Raw genomic sequence first — 11,335 nt, 5'->3', positions numbered from 1 at the left:
CTCAACTTGTAACTTGAGCCTTAAAACAAGGTTAAAATGATTGTCCAAGACTCCTTTGAAAACTTTAAGAACTTACTTTGACTTACTTCTTACTTTTAAACTTGACTCTAAACTTCTTTGACTTTGATCTTAACTTTTCCTAAATTGGATTATGAATTCAAGGATCAGGATATCATGTTTATGTGTGATTTCATGATGTATAAATGTACTTTAGAATTTTGGAATCAACTAGGAATGATAGATACATTACATAGGAACTAGTACGAAAAGATAGGGAAAGAACGGGGTCTCTAGGGGATCTTGGCGCTTTGAGAGGCGTGGACCACCAGGGCCTGTCAGACAGACTCTGGTCTGAGGCGCTCTCGCTATCGTGGCCCGCCAGGACCTATCAGATAGAGCCTTCCTTGAGGGACTCTTGCAGCCGCGGCGCCCCAGGGATTGTCTGACGGGACCTTTGACTTTTCTTCTTCGATTTTCATCTCTAAACCTCCTAAACTTCCACAGATCCCACACCAAATAATTAGGATCACTAAATACCTCATTACCCAATATATTAGACCCAAAATCAGTCTGGAAACATGAATCAAATCTATTAGAGATACACTACAATTCAAGCAACAAGAATTTAACGAATTTTCATCAAGAACTTCCATATTCATTATTCAATATACTCTAAATTGATGAATTGAATAAAATTGGGGTGGGTGAAAGGACCCAACACAAAATGATCTCACATACTTCGATAGGGATCACCCTCGACGAAATCCACACAACGATCTTGGCGTTCTTGGACAATTCTCGATCTTGCTCTTCTTTTCTCTTTTCTTCCAAGCCCTAAGCGTTCTTAGTTTTTCTAAAGCTTATTTGGGACTTGGTTTTACCTGTAATATAACCTTACTAGGGTGAAAAGACAACTTTACCCTAATCAGGATTGGATTTTCCTTAGCTCAACAACCCAACTTCTGAAAAGACATATCTCCCTCATACGACATCAAATTTTGCAAACTCGACGGCGTTAGAAAAATCTTCCCAATGGTTTTCCATCCCATATAATGAAATCATCCAAACTCCTTCTAGGCAGGATGTTGTGGCCGTTTAAAAATGACCAAAACTCACTTTTGAAACCTGGAAATTTCCAGATTTCCCTAGTTATTCCCAAAACTGATTATTCTTGGTTTCTTAGCATATTCTCAGTTATTTCAAGTTACGAGATGTTACATTTTTCTTTCAATTTGGTTACTTTTTCAAGATCTACGCGAACAAACACTATAAATTGAGGTAGGGTTTATAGTTTTTTAATATTTGCGTGGCTATATGTAAGTGAAATTATAATAAGAGAAAAATCAAATCAAAAAAGGAATAAAGTGTACCATGTAAATCTTAAAGAAATAACCAGATTGAAAAAAAAATCAGCTCAAACAGATTCGAGTGCAAAGTTACAATCATTTGAAGTTTCACCAAATTAAAGAGTGTAACTCAAAGAAGGTAAATTTATGAAACTTCAAACGGACATAACTTTATCCTCAGACGTCAAATTGAAGCAACTTTTTAATGCAAATTAATTATTTTCTTGATATATACGCAAAATAACACCACACACTGAGATATAGTTTATAGTTTTACTTATATTTGTGTGACTATGTAAGTAAAATTATAATAAGAGAAAAAAATTAAATCAAATAAAAGAATTGTGTTTACCATGTAGATCTAAACAAATAACCTAATTGAATTTTTTTTGCCTCAAACGGATATTCAAGGCCAAAGTTACGTCATTTGAAGTTGCACCACATTAAAGAGTGTAACTCAAAAAAAAGTATTTGTAAATTTGTGAAACTTCAAACGGTCATAACTTTTGCCTCTGATGTCCGATTGAGGCAATTTTTTTCAATTCGATTATTTATTCGAGATATACGCGAACAAACACCACACACTGAGATAGAATTTAGAGTTATTCTTTTTTTATTATTATATATAAGTAAAATTAAAATAAAAGAAAAAAAATTAAATAAAGAAATTGAGTTTACCACGTAGATCTCAAAAAACTGACCAATATGGGAAAAAAATCGATTAAAATGGATATTCGAGGGAAAAGTTACAATTATTTAAAGTTTCATAAATTAAAGAGTTTAACTAAAAAAAATTAGTGTAAATTTTTGAAACATCAAACGGTAATAACTTTTGCCTCAGATGTCCGATTGAGGCAAATTTTTTTCAATCGGGTTATTTTTTCGAGGTCTACAAGAACAAACACCACACAATGAGATAATGTTTATATTTGTACTTTTTTCTTTTAGTGATTATATCTAAGTATAATTATAACAAGATAATAAGAGCAAATCAAATAGTGAAATTGAATTGACCACGTATATCTCGATAAAATGGTGAAATTGAAAAAAAGATGTCCTTAAATGGATATTCAAGGACAAGATTACGATCCTTTGAAGTTTCACCAAAATAAAGAGTGTAACTCAGAAAAAGTAGTTGTAAATTTGTGAAACTTTAAATGGTCATTACTTTTTGTCTTGGATGTCCGATTGAGACAATTTCTTTTTTTTTTCAATCTGGTTATTTTTTTATATCTACACTAGAAAACACCAAGCACTAAGATAAGGTTTATAATTTTACTTTTATCTTTGAATGATTATATATAAGTAAAATTATAAAAATAGGAAAATAAAGAAGAAAATCAAATAAAGGAATTGAGTTTACCACGTAAATCTAAAAAAATAACCAAATTGAAATAAAAAATCGCCTCAAACGGATATTTGAGGTCAAAGTTACGATCATTTGAAGTTTCATAAAATAAGGAGTGTAACTCAAAAAAGGTAGTTGTAAAGTTGTGAAACTTCAAACAGTCATAACTTTTGTCTCGAATGTCCGATTGAGGTAATTTTTTATTCCCTCTTGGTTATTTTTTCGAGATATACGCGTACAAACACCACGCACGGAGATATGGTGTTAGACCCTCAAAATGAGTTAGGGTGTCTAGAGCCTAACATGTGCCTATAAGCTTGTTAAAATGTTAATGGAGTGTTTTAAAGTACGCACGGCTGATTTGAAGTCGTTTGGAATCAAATGTAAAGGGACGACCAAGACGTTCGACGACTAGTCACCTAAGGGGACTTATGTATTTTTATGTGCTTATGTGTGTGTCATGAGATTATGAGGTCCTTATATGATTAATAATGATGTTTATAAGAAGTTTATGGATTTTCATAAATTTTGGAGGTCAAACGTCCAAGAAAGTCTAAGACATTCAAAAGTTAGCCCTTGAGACGTTCATGTGTGTCTTGAGTGTGTCATGCATGTTTGGATGTGTTTTACGTGTTCATTTTGGGTGAAACTTGCATGGAATGTGTTAAACATGTTAAGGTGTATATTCACGTTGGAAACGTCCGGGTAAGACTCCCAAGGGCCCTACAAAAGGCCCTCAAGAAAGACCTAAAGGCTGGCGAGACACTGCCTTGGCAGTGTCAATCGACTTAGCCAAATGACGCCTCGCCAATTGAATGACGCCCCGTCGATGGGGAGGAGTCAATGTACACTTAGCATGCGGAAGGCTCAGCCAAAGAACAGCCTAATACCCAAACGACAGAAGCCACAAACGGTCCATCGATGGGCCAACGTGGCATCGATGGTTGGCCATCGTTGCAGGCTTCAGTTACTACCATGCACCCTGCTTACTTATTGGTTAAATGAGAAATTCACCCCACAAGATAACCTGACCCTAGGAGGTTTATTTACCTATTTTTGGGTATATTAAATTTTTTTAAAACTTGAATAGCCCACCAATTCTCCATTCAAAATCAAAACCTCCCTCTCCCAAAATATCCTCTCTAGAAACCTCCATTGAAGGTGAAGTTCAAGGTCAGCTTGTAGATGGTAATTCATGGTTTCTTCACCAATTTTTATTGGGTTCTTAATCTAATAATAGTATTGTGATCCTTCATCTCTAGTTAATCTTTCATCTAGAGAGTCCTCTTCAAAGTTTTCAAAGAAGTTTCATGATCAGATCTCTTCTTCTTCAATCTAGCCATGGTTCTTTCTCAAATTGATTTCAAAAGCATAATATTAATGTATTGATGATTATCTACTGATTTGGACGTGATTTTCAATCCAATTTCATCATGAACCCATGCTCTCACACAAACTCGACTTTAGCCTATATATGACTTTATGATCTTGGTCTCATGTGTATCGAATTGTGATTCAATTATGTTAATATGCTTATACCTATTGTCTAGTATGTGCATTGATGATAAATTGTTGATGAATGATCCTTGAAGGTCAAGTTTGAATGTTCTGAATAAGGCTAGTCTATCATGTAGTAACTTGTGGCTTTGACGTTAGAATGGTTGTTATGTGACTCGATTATGGTGAATTGTCTTAGCTACTGCCTAAATGTGTGATGTGATGATAATTAGATATAATTGATCCAATATGAATAAGATAACAATTGAATTGGTAAGGATTGATTTAGGTTCTTCTAGCCTATAGACTTGATATGGTGATGTATATGATGTGATCTATATTCTAGGGTAGATGAAGCATGATTAGTTTATGATGTTCTATCCTTTTAGCCACTGCCCTAAATGTATGTTATTGATAAAATATGATTGATGATCAAGACTAGGGAAATTGGTTGATGGTCTATAACTCTATACTTTCTAGTACATATGTGATGTATTGTATTAGGTTATAGTATGATCTTGTAGCGACTTGTACATGGTTTCTTTCATGATTAAAGTACATTTAGATACTACCCTATACATATATTGTTGATGAAAAGGTGTATTGATCAATATTGATCGAAAGGTTGATGAATTGGTAAGTCTACTCTTCTCCTCTACTTTTCTATATTATTGTAGTTGATGAAGCCTTGTATGTCATTGTTTGGTATGATCCACTTATGGTGGCGGTGTTTATTTATTGTCATTATATATATGAGTTGACTATGGCCTTGAAGGCAAATTGATGTATATATGAGTGTGTAGTTATGATGATCACACTATGTGTAACTTGTGCCTAGTTTTTAATTCTAGTTGTGAATCTAGGTTATGTAGCTAGTGTTATAAGCATGTAAATGGTTATGTTAAGATCATGTGTAAATGCTGCCATTAATGAATTGTTAAGGATTGATGACCCCTACTCATATACCCCTATGTGGATGTGTGAATAGCTAATGTTAGGAGTCTTAAAGTGTAATATGAAGTTGGCTTGCCTTCTATGCTAAATTGTGTTGTGTGGCCTATGCTTGGTTGTATGTTGTGGTCTTAAGAGGGTGGCTACCATGTGTTGGTTGATAGCCATTAGATGATCATGTTGACCATTGATACACATACTCACATATTATGCATGCTTACACTACACCAAAAAAGACTTTAAGTGGCATTTAATATTTCTTTTAGCGGCAATATTTAATGCCACAAATACATTTACCGGCATTTGAATAAATGTCATTTGATCCAATGTTGCTAAAGCCTTTAATGATATTTATGCTGAGTGCCGGCAAAGACCCTTACTATTGCCGCTAAAAGTAATTAATTTTGGTGGTATTTATTTAGCGGCCTTTACAATTGCCATTAAAGCCACAGTAGAAACAAACATATTTGTGGCTTTTGTTATTGCCGCAAAGATAATAGTTGTCACTAAATTATTGTAAAGCCTTAAAACCTTAAAATTGATCATAAATTCACCATAATTGACATGTTCAACCCCCTTTTATAACATCACAAATAAAATTTACAAGAAAAATAAGTTCGAAGGTAGTAAAAAAAGAATTACCAAACTCAAAACAATGTCATTCACTTAAAATAAGATCAAACAATCTTTATTACATTCACTTTCTTATCTCGTTAGCGGTAAACGAAACTATGAATTATTAAAATAGAAAACATATGTTCAACAATGGAGAAAATAAGTCAATAAAGCCACTATTTTTTTCCCTAATGCAAAATGTGCAGCTTGATCGATCAGTCTGTCATTCCTTGAACAAGCTCACCATTTGCATGAGTATACCACTGTGCACATATAGCAATAGCGACAGATGGTTAGATGACGATAAATTGATATGACAATTACATATCTTACTCACTAAGACCAGGTGATTAAAATTTGACGAAATAGAGAAGAAAATGGCAATCCACCACTAGATTATGAAGCAGCTCCAAGGAGAAAAAAAAAAAGATCAATAGTGGATAAATCAATTTTGCAAGATAATGATGAGCTTGCTAATAACATCACAGACGTAGCAGTAAAATGCTTGAATGAGGATCCAAATGAATGCCCAGATATGAAGGAAGTCTATGCCAACTTGTCCAACTTGGTTGGAACGTCTAATAAATCAATTATGCAAGAGCAATAAGGAACACCTTAACATCTTGTCCAAATATAGTAACTCAAACATGTAATGCTCCATGTATAAGAATAAAATCAACATTTGTATTTTGTATGAGCAGAATATTGGCATGAGTATGCTATAAATGTCTGCAATTTCATCATTCAAATTATTCTACTACTATTGGACTAGTCACCTAGTGTTACCTAGAAGGACTACAATGTAATATACCTAAGGCAATAGCTTCAAAATTCAGAATAATGAGGAAATAGATTTGGAGAAAAACAAACCTGATATAATCACCAATGTTCTTCCTCCCAGAAACATGGCCTATAACAGATGCAAAAAGGAGGGAGGTTTTCAGTATATCTGTGGTAGTGTTAAAGAAGGGAGGTTTCCACATCCACTACAATATTATCAAAAGCAACATCAAGATAACAAATTAAAACAATCACGAAAATAAATAGTGTAAGCTTGAGAAAAAGTAACAGAAACTTGGCTGGAAAAACCAGTAGCTTCTCTGATTATGTTTCGGTGTTGCTCATTCTCAAGATCTCAACAGTAAGAACCAATAACTTCTCTGATTATGTTTCGGTGTTGCTGGAGAGAGGATTCACTTCGGCGTAGCAAGTACAATAATACATGAAAGTTGTAACTATATATTATTGAACCTTGGAACCATTGATCTAAGTTTACACTTGTTCAATTTATATCTCTTTTCCTCATCTCATTGGTAGCTTACAATGCACTGTCCAGCTTTACACCACATAATTTGAATACACCAGCCTACCCAATATCTTTTGTCAATCTGCTTAATCAAACATCCTCTTATGTTCCCACCATCGTATGTATTTTACTTATACTTTGTTCCCTTTCTTCTTATAGGCATCTAATTACACGGTGAGTTCCGGGAGATCAACCTCAAACATTGCACCATCTATCTGCTACCTAACACTATCAATAGGTACCAAATAATGTATTGTCCCTATTGTAATTTAAGTCCTGAATTATTCTACAGCATCGACTTAATACAACCATATGTGAATAATGACACATCAAGTATATCATAATAAATTGAAAATTCTAGATCATCTCCTTGAAACCTTAGAAATGTATTAGATTATTATCGAATCTCACATCTACAAACAATTCAAAATATATTCCAAATAACAAAGACTAGTTATATTTAGAAGAAAAAGAACATTTCTATACAGTAGTTCTCTTCTGTAAGTGAAAATTTATTTCCCTAATCAAATCGGCAAAACTAAAATTTAGAAACATACAGATTATGGAATGTGCAACATGAATTTTGGGGACATACGTTTCTGTTTTAATTTGTCCGTTCAATTACAACTTTCTTGCTAATTATTGTTTTAGTACTCTAAACCCCTTTCTAAAAGTAGGTGTACTAGCTTATTCACTTATACTCCTCCTAATTAGAAAGCTGCACTAGTAGAATACATGACCAAATAACAACGTATAAAATAGAACTCAAGATGCAGATGTAATGATCGATAATGCAATCAAATATATGTTTTTGATCCTAACAAAGAATCTGATTTGTATGCATTACCCATTACCTCATCTCAGAAAAGAAACAAGTAAAAGAAGAGGACACTTTCAATACTCTTCAGTTCCAAGCATATGTTAGCTTAACGATACATTTACTTACCAGAGGAGTGAAACTAGACAACAAAGGAGATGCCTTGGTAGTCTTTTACCAGTTTCTGTCTTAATGTCCAATTCTAACTTCTCTTAGTACTGGTATAAATCTTAATCCTTGACAGTAGACACATAAGCTATTTCTTCTAGTGTTCCTCTTGCTTCTTCTAAGTATCCTTGTGTTTATTCAACATCTTTTGTCGGCACAATGAGTCGGGTACCATGATATTAGACCTTAATCAGTTGCAACACAATGAACCCTGTTCTGCAAAATTTCATGCCTTTGTTTGCTAAATAGTTTGGTTAAGGAGCATCCTGATATTTATGTTCTGTCTTTAAAAAATGTATAACCAAGATTATGAGCTCAAGGATAGGAACTTTTCTATATCCCTTCAGCCTCAGATGGCACTGGGAAAGTTTCATCTAATGACTTCAATATGTGTTCACCTGTTTAACCAAATTGTTTGCGGAAATATATTGGCAATAGCTTCAAAATTCAGTATAACAAGGAAATAGATTTGGAGAAAGACATACCTGACATAATCCCAATGTTGTTCCTCCCAAAAACATGGCCTATAACAGATGCAAAAAGGAGGGAGATTTTCAGTATATCTGTGATAGTGGAAAAGAACAAAGGTTTCCACTTTAAAATTTAAGATAACATATTAATCACAAAAATAAATAGCGTAAACTTATACAAGTAACAGAAACTTCGCTGGAAAAATAAGTAACTTGCAGTAGCTTCAAAATAGTTAATATGCACTCACCTTCTATTGGAGGAAGTTGAAATTTCAGTCCTTAACGATTTCTATACCTTCAACTCCACCTCTTACCCAACCATTGCTATCATCTTCTAAATCGCGAATATTTTCTACTCCATCTAAATACTCTTTACTGACTCTACTGTAATCCATCCATCTTCTATTTCTAGATTTCTCCATGATTGTTCAAGATATTCCTTATTTTCTGCAATTACAAAAAAAAATAGCATAAAGATAAAATAATTAACATAGTAGTTCTTGATATAGTGTTTAAGCTTGTCTTCGCCGTGTCTAAGCTTACCAATAGAGACTGCATTGGAAACTACTTACCAAAAGACATTCAACAGCTTTACAAATTACATCTTACGTCAAACTAATTTATATAACAAACAAATTATAGCTTACCAGTAGCACTTTACCTGATTTTTCACAAAAGAGTGCATTAAGAGAACTAGTACTTAGTTACACAGGATTCACCTTAAGGAACAAGCAACATGCAGGTTTCAGAGTTTCCTAACACTAATCATCACATGCCTACGGTTTTCTTACAACCAAGTTCTCCTATAACTCAAATGAGAGAGAGAGTGTGTGTGTTTAATCTCCAACCACAATGATATAAGAAACGTGTATGCAGCAGAATTTAGAAATAAGTTTGGATTTCCTTGCTGCTTTAGAGAAATGCCTAAAACGAGCTCGGGGTTGTCAATTGGTGATTCTTGTAGCACTTCAATTTGAAGAGTAAAGTAGGATTGAATGGAATAGATACATTAAGACTTTATGAGGAACTGAAGAATTTCAGAGCTGCAGGGGACCCTTTCACAGAGGAATTTGTCCAAATATTCTAGTCTGTTTATAGACAACAAATGTTGATGCTTGATAAGAGGCTTAAGTACATCCATGCTTGGAGGAAAGTGAAAACTCGCACGAGATACCTTTTGGTATAAAAAAATGGTCAGCTTTCCTCGTCATCCAGTGTTACAGTAAATTTGATGATTTCAGTTCATTACAACAAGCAGAATTTCTAGCTGTAGGTAACACCTTATTGGGTTAATTTAGGTTTACATCAAAATCCTACTAAATGAGTTACAGTTGAAGCTTTTCGAATCAATCACAAATTAATCAAACTCAAGTTTAACTTATAAACGAATTTAAACAAAATTATAACCAAATCAGAAGATAATTAAAGCTAAAAAACATAATTATAAGTTGATAGCATATGCATGTAAGCATTTATAACAAAAGAAAATCACAGAGAAAATGAGGATTAAGAACTAGAATGAGAGATTAAAGAGAGATCGAGCAGAAAGAAAAAATTGATGCGTGCTTCAGCTCAAACCCATAGTAGCCATTGAAGTAAGCTTCAAATTAACGGAGGCTTTAGAGCTCAAATCCATCGCAGCCATCGTGACTTCCAAAACTTTAAGAATGGAGTAAAAATTGACTAAGAGAATTTGGGTATCTAGGGTAAAAGTTTCTATTGGCTTTTAAAACTAATTGTTATTAAGGGTTACTTTTTAGGCATAATTATACATAATAACAACCTAATAGTTTAAAATAAATGGGGTAACTACTATTTGATTTAACTAAGCCCCATAGCAAACGTTTGTTAGTCGCCTCTCTCTCTAAACTCTCGGTTGTCACTTTCCCTCTGCTCGCTTCTCTCGTTTTATAGAACAAAAGTGTATAAATTGTGTTTCTGTTTTGTATAAAGCGAGAGAAAATCATATATGCAAAAACATATATTTTCGTGTTATACACTTCATTATACAATATACAAACATTTTACTTCTATTCAATTGCATACAAATGCAAATTTTATACAGATGTGGCAGCGAAATAGGACAACGAACTATACAATTGTGAATTATACAATTGCAGCGAAATACAATTTTCTCTCGCTTTATACAATAGAAGTGTATAAATTGTGTTTCTGTTTTGTATAATCGAGAGAAAATTGTATATACACATGCAAAAATATATATCTTCTTCCTATACACTTATAATTATACAATATACAAACATTTTACTTCGATTCAATTGCATACAAATGCAAATTTTTCTATAGATATTAAAACGAAATAGGCCAGCGAATAATACAATTGTGAATATTACAATTGCAACGAAATAGGCCAGCGAATTATACAATTATAGCGAAATAGACCAGTGAATCATACAATTGTATATCTATAGTGAATTATACATTTATATGTTTGTTATGGAGCGCATTACGCGAACTTTGCTATAGCATACAAATATGATTTTTTTATTTACTATATGTGAAAGTTGCCCTACTTTTTACTGGCATAAGGTTAATTGCCGCTACGAATAGCTTTAAATTACTATTTAGTGGCAATTATATTATTGTCGCTGAATAATTGTCACTAAATCCTGCTTTTGTTGTAGTCTTACAATGTAGCAAAGAGTCGTGGTGTCTAATGAAAGGTTGTTCTCATATTCACTAAATGTCTACTGCTATGCATGTAAGGTAAATGTATGTGCGTATGTTATGTATTTCTTAACTAGGATGACTTGATAGGTGTACTAGTATGGGTAAGGGTATCGAACCTTTTCTATG

At 33.4% G+C, this 11,335-nt stretch overlaps 1 long non-coding RNA gene across 2 annotated transcripts; it reads right to left on the bottom strand.

Moving 5' to 3' along the window:
• Positions 1-5,780: 5,780 nt before the first annotated feature.
• LOC101255623 (uncharacterized) lies at positions 5,781-10,222 on the bottom strand. 2 transcript variants are annotated; one of them, XR_011211469.1, is made up of 5 exons: positions 10,085-10,222; positions 8,767-8,965; positions 8,534-8,572; positions 6,628-6,667; positions 5,781-6,020 (listed from the first exon to the last, which is right to left on the bottom strand). It is a non-coding gene; the product is annotated as an uncharacterized lncRNA (long non-coding RNA). The 2 variants fall into 2 exon arrangements; XR_183093.4 differs by lacking the exon at positions 10,085-10,222 and having other exon boundaries at positions 8,767-9,052.
• Positions 10,223-11,335: the final 1,113 nt, after the last annotated feature.

Source organism: Solanum lycopersicum, chromosome 9 (assembly GCF_036512215.1).
Source record: "Solanum lycopersicum chromosome 9, SLM_r2.1".
In the NCBI taxonomy this organism is placed as follows: domain Eukaryota; kingdom Viridiplantae; phylum Streptophyta; class Magnoliopsida; order Solanales; family Solanaceae; genus Solanum; species Solanum lycopersicum.
Note: the sequence above shows the minus strand (reverse complement) of the source record. Positions and strands in the feature narration are given on the sequence as shown.